We start from the raw sequence: 11,311 nt of genomic DNA, 5'->3' as shown, positions 1-11,311 counted from the left end.
GGTATTAGGGCCCAGCATCGTGGAGGCCTTTTGGCTGTTCATGCTCCGTGAAGTGGAAGTGAGGTATTGGGGTATTATATATATTATATTAATATATGTTCAGTCTCTTCCCATTATATCTAGCCCGCAATGTTCAGGTCCTTGCAAACCCACAATTCATCCCACCAACAAAAAAGGCACTGCCCTCACCATTCACCTCACATAAAAACTATCTAAAATGTGAATTTCCTCCGAATCATGCTTACCAAATCTAACCCTAACCCTAAACAAAAACCTGATTCCTAAGTTTGCAGAGGGTGGAAATTGAAATCCAGCACTGTCACTAAGCCTAACTTTTAATCTTATGCTGATACTATTTAAGAAACCTACACCCCAATACTCCAGTATAGAAATTCCAAGTCTAACACTCACCAGAATCCTAACACTAACTCTAAATGCAACCCTAACCCTAAGCTGAGCCTCAAGGAACTTCTTATATTCCTACATCATTTTTAACACTTAGGTCAAATTAACACAAACCCTCACTCTCAAGCACACACTACACTACACATTTAGTGAAATGGAAAACCTATTCCATCCCCTAAATCTAGCTCTAATCCTACTCGCTGGCAAATCATGATGCATTATATCCTGACCGCAATGTTCAAGTCCTTGAAAAACCACAGTACATAATACCTTAAAAATATCACTGTCCTTACTTTACCTCTCACATACAAATTAATTGGTGTGTGAATTCCTTCCGTATCATGCTCATCAATCCTAACCCTAACCATAAACCACAAGCGGATTCCTAAGTTCTCATAGAGTGGTACTTGAAATCCTAAACTGTGGCAAAGCCTAAGGCAATATCTCACTTAATCCTACTCGCTGGCAAATCATGATGCATTATATCCTGACCGCAATGTTCAAGTCCTTGAAAAACCACAGTACATAATACCTTAAAAATATCACTGTCCTTACTTTACCTCTCACATACAAATTAATTGGTGTGTGAATTCCTTCCGTATCATGCTCATCAATCCTAACCCTAACCATAAACCACAAGCGGATTCCTAAGTTCTCATAGAGTGGTACTTGAAATCCTAAACTGTGGCAAAGCCTAAGGCAATATCTCACGCTGATACTAACTAGGAAACCCACACCCCAATACCCAGGTAGAGAAATTCCAAGGCTATCACTCATAAGAATCCTAAGCCTCACCCTTACCCTAATCCTAGCCCTCCAAGAGGGACTTATATTCCAAATTTATTCCTAACACTGAAGGTCAAATTCACATCAAGCCCTCACCCTCAAACACACATTTCCTACACAGGGAGTAAAATGTTGAGCCTACTCTGTCCTCTAAAACTAGATTTCACCATACTAACTGGCCAGTGACTACAGATTATATCTAGGGTGTAATGTTCAACTCCTTGGAAACACACATTACATCCCAACTTCATACAAGGCACTACCCTCACCTTCCTTCTAACATTGAAACTATCTAGTACGTGATTTCCTCTTGTATCAAGTTCATTGATCCTAACCCTATCCGTAACCCACAAACTCATTTCTAAGTTTCCAAGGGGCGGTACTTGAACTCCTACACTGCCGCTAAGCCTAAAGTGATATCTCACGCTGATACTAACTAAGAAACCCTCACTGCCATACCCAGGTAGAGAAATTCCAAGGCTATCACTCACCTGAATCTGAACCTTAACCCTTAAGCTAACCCTAATCCAGATGCTCGAGGAGAGACTTATATTCCGACGTTATTCCTAACACTGAAGGTCCAAGAAACACCAACACTCACCCTCTCACACACATTACACTACACAGGGAGTGAAATGGACAGCCTATTCCATACCTTAAATTTAGCTCTAACCCTACTCGCTGGTGAGTCACTACCCATTATATCTAGCCTGCAATGTTCAGGTCCTTGGAAACACACATCACATCCCACCAACAAAAAAGGCACTTCCCTCACCTTCCCTCTCAAATGCAAACTATCTGGAATGTGAATTCCCTCCGTATTAGACTAACCAATCCTAACCCTCACACTAACCCACAACCTAATTCCTAAATTCCTACATGGCGGAATTTGAAATCCAGTTCTGTGGTTAAGCCTAAGGCGAAATCTCATGTTGATATGAACGAGGAAACCCACACCCCAACACCCTGTAGAGAAATCCCGAGGGTATCCCTCACCTGAATCCTAATCCTAACCCTAACCCTAACCCTGACCCTCGAGGAGAGACTTTTATTTCTACATCATTCCTAACACTGAACGTCAAATTAACACCAACAGTCACACTCAAACACACACTACACTACACAGGGAGTGAAATGGAATGAATATTACGTACCTTCAAACCAGCTCTAACCCTACTCCCTGGCCATTCACTGACCATTATATCTAGCTCCCAATGTTCAGGTCCTTGGGAAGACAAATTGCATCCCACCTAGGAAAAAGGCACTGAACTCACCTTCCCTGTCACATGCAAACTATCTGGAATATGAATTCCCTCCGTATCATGCTCACCAATCCTAACCCTAATCCTAACCATCCAGTTGTTTCCTAAATTCCCAAAAGGCAGTGCTTGAAATACACCACAGTGTCTAAGCTTAAGGCAAAATCTCAATGAGACATTACCTAGGAAACCCACACCGCAATACCCAAGTAGAGAAATTCCAAGTATATCCATCACCAGAATGCTGACTCTAACCCAAAACTTAACCCAGGCCCCCGCGAACGGACTTATATTCATACATCATTCGTAACACTGAAGGTCATATTAACACCAACACTCACCCTGAAACACACACTACACTATACACAGAGTGAAATGGGGGCCTATTCTGTATGCTAAATCTAGCTCTATCCCTACTTATTGGCCAGTCAGTACCCATTATATCTAGCCCACAATGTTCAGGTACTTGGAAACACACCTTACATCCCACCTACAAAAAAGACACTGATCTCATTTTCCATTTCACATGGAAACTATGTGGAATGTGAATTCCCTGTGCATCATGCTCACCAATCCTAACCCTAACCCTAAACCACAATGTGGTTCCTATTTTCCTACAGGGCAGTACTTGAAATCCTACACTGTGGCTTAGGGTAAGGTGATTGCTCATGCTGATACTAACTAGCAAATCCACACCACCATACTCAGGTATAGAAATTCAAGGATATGACTCACCAGAAGGCTGACCCTAACTCTAACCCTAACTCTTAACCTCGAGTAGGGACTTATATTCCTACATCATTCCTAACACTGAGGATCAAACTGACACCAACACTCAGCCTCAAACACACACTGCACTAAACAGGGAGTGAAATGGGGAGCCTATTCCACACCCTAATTCTAGTTCTAACCCTACTCGCCTGCAATTCACTACCCATTATATCCAACCCACAATATTCAAGTCCTTGGAAACCCACATTACATCTCACCTACAAAAGAGGCACTACCCTCACCTTCCCACTCATACGCAAACTATCTGAAATGTGGATTCCCTCCATATCATGATCAGCAATCCTCAACTTAACCCTAACCCATAACAGGATTCCTAAGCTTCCACATGGCGGAACTTGAAATCCAGCACTGTGGCTAAGCCTAAGGCAAAATCTCCTGCTGATACTAACTGGAAAACCCATACCCTAATAACCTGGTGGAGAAATTCCAAGGCTATCACTCTCCGGAATCCTCAGCCTAACCCTAATCCTAACCCTGACCCTCGAAGAGTGACTTATATTCCTACATCATTCCTAACACTAAACGTCAAATTAACACCAACCCTCACCATCAAACAAACACTACACTAAACTACTCAAGGAGTGAAATGGGGAGCCTACTTCTGTCCTCTAAAATTAGATCTAACCCTACTCACTGGCCAGTCACTACCCATTGTATCTAGGCTGCAATGTTCAGGTTCTTTGAAACACACAGTACATCCCACCTTTATAAAAGGCACTGCACTCACCTTCCCTCTAAGATGCAACTGTCTGGTACGTTAATTCCTGCTGTATCAAGTTCACTGATCCTAACCCTATCCCTCACCCACAACCTCTTTCCTAAATTCCCATGGGGTGGTACTTGAAATCCAACACTGTGGCTAAGCATAAGGTGATATCTCATGCTGATACTAACTAGGAAACCCACACCACCATACCCAGGTGGAGAAATTCTGAGGTGCTCCAGCCGTCACATCACAAACATGCCTGAGTTGGGGAGTGAGGATTGAGAAAGAAAAGAACACTCAAGCCTGAGTGGAGATCAAGAGCAGTCTGATTTATTTCACAGAAACAGCTTCTGTTATAGGCTCACATCAACAGGAAGCACCAAGCAACTATTTGAATCTTTATGCAAAAAATGGATTTTCTGACTCTTTACAAAGAACATCAGATCTTTGGCTGTCTCTTTGTGTTTCTCCCATTGCAGGGTCAAAAAGCAATTTTAACAAGCAGAGTCCTAGAAAAGTAATAAATGTTAAATAGATTGTATCAATGCCCTGAGTGTAGAGGTGAAGAAATTTCCTTTTAAATGTCAAATGCCTAGAGGGCCATGATCGGGCTCCCACATATCCTCCATTTTATTATATTTAGAGCAGGGACTTTCCCAGCTCAGCAAAAAGACTGTCTATCTTAGATGAGAAATGTCGAGAGAAATCCCCTACACGTCATCAAGCCATGAGAATTCTGATACTCATGCTGTCTTAGGTTGGATATTTCTCTACACTTCTTTTACCTGTCTTTGACTACCAGCCTCTGCAGGGGTTAGATCATAGGTTGTGGAGGCTTGACATGTAGCTTTCTCTACCTCTATCAACATTTGTAACCCTTGATCCTCATACTAGGAGTCATTAATGTTTACAAGCATCATTATAAAGAGAGGTTGTCTCAAAACCATCACAAAATGAAAGATAGTCATGATTTTTGAAAATATACAATTGGTCAATTTACAAATAAAACAGCTGCTATTATATTCGTTATCAGTTTCATTAGCAATCTCTATATTTCTTACCAATGACATATAAGGAGCATTAACACAAGACATTATCTTTTTCTTTTGTTCTTTGATGAGATAACACAGTATTTATGGTATTTCGCATATTTGAGGTCCCTATGTTAAAAACATTGAAACTAAGGCTAATAGCTTTGACATCTGACCATAAACACATTTCTCCCAATGCAGCAGCAAATTTCCAAATGCTGGTTTGAGGAAAACCTGAATCTGTCCACCAAGGTCCTGCAGATAAGGTTAAGTCCAAGTGATTAGTCCAAAAACTTTCAAGATGTGTCATTAAATAAACTTTCCTGAGGTATAGTAACATAACACCTCTTCCATAAAACAGTAGTACTGCTTATTTTTGTTTCTTCTTCACATAAAGGTCATGATTGTGGAGGTTACTGTCCCATGATACTGGATGTAGATTTGTCAGGATGATCCACATGACAAACCAATCTCTCTGGTAACCATCGAGCTCCATCATGTTCCTGCAAGAAAACACAAACATATCCTCAGCCCCATATTAAAATGGGGTCGGGTCCATACCATTGACCAGTTAAGGGATCTCTCCATTTTACCAAGCTATATGGAGAACCATGTGGATGCCAGAATCTTTCTGCTGCTGAATGGCCATACTTATCAATTTGTAAAAAAATTTAGAATATAAGTAGCATGATTTAAGTAATTTCTGGGTGGGGAGGGATATAACTCCCCCCTTTTTTTTAGAAGTTGCACTTTTAATGTGCCATGAGCACATTCAACTATTCCTTATCCTTGAGGATTAAAGGGAATACCTGTAATATACACAATATGCATTTGTTGGCAGAATAGTTTGAAGGCCTTACTAAAATATCCAGAACCATTATCTGTTTATATTTTTTGAGGTATTCCTAAAATGGAGAAACAATATATACAGTGAGCAATAACATGTTTAGTAGCTTCTCCTGTGTGAGCTGAAGCAAAAATAAATCCTGAAAAAGTGTCAACAACATGTACAGACCTTTGTTTTCCAAACTCCATTACATGAGTAACATCCATTTGTCATAGTTGATTAGGAAGCAAACCTTGAGGATTAACACCATAATGTGGAACAGAAGAAAATTTAGGGCAAGTGGAGCACTGCTTAACAATTTTTCGGGCAGCTTCTCAAGGAATCTGAAATTGATATTTAGGAGTATGACTACTTTGGTGATGGAGTTGATGAGATTGACGAGGTAAATCAATCTTAGAAAGGTCAATAAATTTTGTGGAAACATCAGCAAGATGATTCCCCAAAGACAATGGACTGGGTAAAACAGTATGTGCTCGAATATGTCCAATAAAACAAGGAAGAGAATGAGCATGAATATAATTTTGTACTTGAATGAAGAGTTGTTGAATTCTAAATTACTGGTATTCATACATGACACAGTTTCGAAAAAAGGAAGGGCTTTAACCAAACACTGACTATCAGTATATAGATTAAAAGAAACATGGGCAAATTCCTGAAAAATAAAAAGAATGGCACGCAATTCAACTACTTGGCCGAAGTGGCAGGTGTTGAAAAAACCTTTTCATGACCATCAATAACATAAACAGTTTTTCCATGAGAGGATCCATCAGTGAAAATAACAATGGCATCAGGTATAGGTTTAAATGAAATGATTTTTGGAAAAATGAAGGACTGAAGGTTTGCAAATTGTGACAATTTATTAGGTGGATAATGAAATTTAATTTGGCCTGAAAAATATGCAAATGCAATAGCCCAGGAATCACAAATCTGAAACAGCCAATCTAACTGTTTTCCTGTAAATGGGATTACAATAATGGAAGGTTCTAAGCCAAAATATGTCCGAGCATTTCATCGGATTGATTGAACAAGTTGGGTAACACCTTCATAATAAGGTTGAAAATTTTTGGCAGGCGAAACAGATAAATGTAACCACAGTAAAGGTCCATTTGGCCACAAAACAGCTGTAGGGGCTAGACGTATAGTATAAAAACAATCCTTTTAATCAATAACTATTTTAAAAGTATTTCTAGGTATTGCAGAGGCAATGGGGAGACCAGGTTGTAATGCTCCCATGATTTCCATAGTTTCATTAATCCTTCTTAAATCTTGCAATAATCTCCATTTATCAGATTTTTTCTTTATAACAAAAATTATGGAATTCCAAGGAGAGACAGATAGTTCAATGTGGCCTTTATCTAACTGTTCCTGCACTAACTGTCAGGTGGCTGTTAATTTTTCATTAGTTAAAGGCCATTGGTCAACCCAAACAGGTTTTTCATCTTTCCAGACTATTGGATCTGCATGGGGTTCAGGCATGTCAATGACCCCTAGGGAAAATATCCCAGGCCTCATCCAGGAGGATGGGCTGAAGAGGTCACAGGAAATGGAATTCCTTGACCTACCTTTCCTAAACTAACATTAGGCAGAAATCCTCGATCAAACATTTGATTAGAGACCTTTTGATTAGGGCTATATAAATAAACTCCCATGTGTTGCATGACATCCCTTCCCCATAGATTAACCGGGAGGCCAGGAACAACGTAGGCAGAAAAGTCCCACAATGTCCTTCAAAATCACTCCAATTTAATATATCAGTACTTTGTTTGAGATTTTTACTTTGACCAATGCCTTGTAATTGAGAGACAGTCTCCTACAAAGACCATGTGGATTGCCACTGGTCAGCAGTTATAACAGAGACATCAGCGCCAGTATCTAATAACCCAATAAAAGATTTTCCTTGACTTAACAATTTTATTTCAGGCCTATTGGCTCCAATAGATTGCATCCAATAAACATCTGAGGACCCAAAGCCTTTATTCCCTTTAATGGCCTTTTTATATTTTCCTGAAGTAACTATCCTGGGTCAAAGAACCAATTGAGCTATACACTGTCCAGGTGGAATAACAGAAATTTGAGTAAGAGAACAAACCATAATTTTAATTTCTCCAGTATAGCCCTCATCGATAATTCCTGGGGAAATTATGAGTCCTTTCATGGTGGAGGAACTTCTTCCCAATAAAAGACCTAGGGTACCCTTGGGTAATGGCCCAAAAGCTCTGGTGTGTAATGCTTGCATTCCCATTTCAGGAGTACTGCATAGGAGGAGGAACTGAGGTCCAATCCTGCACTGCCTGGGGTGGTTCAGAATAAGTCCTGAATGGATTTTTTGACTGATTTTGAGGGAGGATATGAGGGGATCGATCTTGAAATTCCCCAAAAGTTTGATACAGGGCCTGAGTCTGGCCCTTTCGCTCATTTCACGATTTGATAGGATTGCCCATAACATCCTTTTTAGATCTGCATTCATTGACCCAATGATATCATCCTTTACATTTAGGACATAAACCAGGTTCTTTAGGAGGTTTTCAAAAAGTTCTATTTTCTTTATGTTGTGGGCAGTCTCATATTAAATGTCCTGCCTGACCACAGCCAAAGCAATTTCCATTATTTCCCTTTTTTGGAGGGCTGCTTTTATTTTGTTGAAATAAGACCTCTTTTACAGTTTTTCCTTGTAATGCTGCAGCCATGGCAAGGCCCTGAGTGTAAGAGAGACCTATATCAGCACACAAGCGAACATAATCTGATAAATCAGACTTCTTTCTAAAAGGACAAAAGGCAGATTGGCAAGCAGAATTAGCATTTTCATAGGCCAATTGTTTAACTAAGATAATTTGTGCTTCTGATTCTCCAATTTTCCTACTAGCTGTTTGCAACAAACGATCTAAAAAATTTTGGAAGGGTTCATTGGGCCCTTGTCTGATTTTAGAAAGATCCTCTGTAGCCCATCTAGAGGAAGATAATGTTCTCCAAGATGCTTTGGCAGCTGCATTAATTTGAGTATATACTCCTGGGAGAAAACCCAATTGCTGAGTAACCTCAACATAAGGTCCCTCTCCTGCTAGCATCTCATAAGTTGCCGTCAATTCTCCCTGCTGTCTATTAAGGTCTGCTATTCACTGGCATTGTTCTGCATATTCAGATTTCCACAACAAATAATCTCTTCCAGCTAGGCAAACCCTAGCAATCTGTTTCCAACTGAAAGGCGGCAAGGCATCAGTTGCAAGAGAAACTAGCATGGGAAACATAAAAGGGGCAGTTGGCCCATATTGGGTACAAGCTATTTTTAATTCTTTTAATTGTTTAAAAGGGATGGGGGCGTGTTGTTGAACAAGGTTGCCCTGAGCGTCCAGAGACTCAAAAACTGGGCAGGCCAGAGAAAATCCAGATACATCCTCACCTTCTTTAAAGGCTTGTTGTAAACTCTGCTGAACTGGAGACTTAAGGAGTTGGGAGTTTATTCTCACAGACTTCCAGCCATCAGGAAGTCCTGAAGACAAAGCAATCAAAGAAGGTTCCTTTTCTAAGTGATTGTCACAAGGAGAAAGATCAAGATCTGCTATTGTACTAGGCATGTTTATAGGGGGTTTATTAGTACTCAACTGAGCTTTCATTTGTTGAGACAGATTTTCTCTCATCTTTTCTAATTTTTCCATCCTATTATCCAACTGAATTTTTTCTGAACCCTCACTATGTTCTGCTGTCACTAAAGGCGGCCATACATCTTCATTATATTTAGCAGTTTCTTCCTCAAGACCTAGAGGTTCCGGCGGAGCCATCAGTACAATAGTTTCACTTTCAATTTTACAATCATCATACTCAGGTTCCTCTACACTCAATAAACTGTTAAACATATGTACAAAACACACTTGACTATTGCTAGCTCCCATTTTTAATATTTACAAGAAAACTCACCTCCCCTATTTTGCCTTACTTTTGAAGGTCCTCTTTTTTCTTTTTGTCAAGATCTCCTTTTATTCTTTATACAGCAGTGTGCTTCACTGGATCCCTCAATACTCAGGTTTCTCTTCAGGTGCCACTTATGGAGGCCCAGCCCTCACATCACGAACATGCCTGAGTAGGGGAGTGAGGATTGAGAAAGAAAAGAACACTCAAGCCTAAGTGGAGACCAAGAGCAGCCTGATTTATTTCACAGAAACAGCTTCTTTTATAGGCTCACATCAACAGGAAGCAACCAGCAACTATTTGCATCTTTATGCAAAGACCGGGTTTTCTGACTCCTTACAAAGAACATAATATCTGCGGCTGTCTCTTTGACTTTCTCCCATTGCAGTGTCAAAAAACAATTTTAATAAGCAGAGTCCTAGAAAACTATCAAATGTCAAATAGATTGTATCAAAGCCTTGACTGAAGAGGTGAACAAGTTTCCTTATAAACGTTGAACACCTAGAGGACCATGGCCAGGCTACCACAAATTCTAAGGCTATCACTCACCTGAAGGGTGACACTAACCCTAACCCTGACCCTGACCCTCGAGTAGGGACTTATATTCATACAAAATTCCAAACACTGAAGGTCAAATGAAAAACAACACTCACACTAAAACAGATATTACACTACACAGGGAGTGAAATGGGGAGCCTATTCCATACCCTAAATCAAGCTCTAATCCTACTAGCTGGTCAGTGACTACCCATTATATCTAGCCTGCAATATTAAGGTCCTTGAAAATGTACATTACATCCCATGTACAAAACAGGCACTACCCTCACCGTTCCTCTCAAATGCAAACTATCTGGAATGTGGATTCCCTCTGTATCATGACCACAAATCCTAAACCTAACGCTAGCCCACATTCAGATTTCTGAATCCAGGGTATAACTTGAAATCCAGCACTACTGCAAAGCCTAAGGTGAAATCTCATGGTGATAATAACAAAACCCATACCCCAATACCCTGGTACAGAAATTGCAAAGCTATCACTCACTGGAATCCTAAGACTAACCCTAACCATAACACTGACCATTGAAGAGGGACTTATACTCCTACATCATTCATAACATAGAAGGTCAAATAAAAGCCAACCCCACCCTCAAACATGCACTACACTACAGAGGCAGTGAAATGGGGAGCCTACTCCATCCCCTAAATCTAGATCTAATCCTATTTGCTGGTCAGTCATGACCTATTATATCTAGCCTGCATTGTTCAGATAGTTGGAAACACACAATACATACCAACTTCATAAAAGGCACTACAATCACCTTCCCTCTAACATGTAAACTATCTGGTACAGGGATTCCTGCTGAATCAAGCTCAACAATCCTAATCCTATCCCTGCCCACAACATCCTCATTCGTAAGTTGCCATGGGGCTGTTCTTGAAATCCATCACTATGGCTAAGCCTATGGGGAAATCTCATGCTGATACTAACTAGATAACTCACACCCCGAAACCCAGGTAGAGAAATTCCAAGGCTATCACTAACCCTAATCCTAACCCTAATTGTAAACGTAACCCTAACCCT

The 11,311-nt window shown here is 40.2% G+C and overlaps 1 pseudogene; it reads right to left on the bottom strand.

The window, feature by feature from the left end:
- Positions 1-8,243: 8,243 nt before the first annotated feature.
- Positions 8,244-9,602, bottom strand: LOC104871269 (annotated as a pseudogene).
- Positions 9,603-11,311: the final 1,709 nt, after the last annotated feature.

Source organism: Fukomys damarensis, unplaced genomic scaffold (genome assembly GCF_012274545.1).
Source record: "Fukomys damarensis isolate Sample0158 unplaced genomic scaffold, DMR_v1.0_HiC HiC_scaffold_38, whole genome shotgun sequence".
Classification (NCBI taxonomy): domain Eukaryota; kingdom Metazoa; phylum Chordata; class Mammalia; order Rodentia; family Bathyergidae; genus Fukomys; species Fukomys damarensis.
This window is presented reverse-complemented; position numbering and strand designations above follow the sequence as displayed.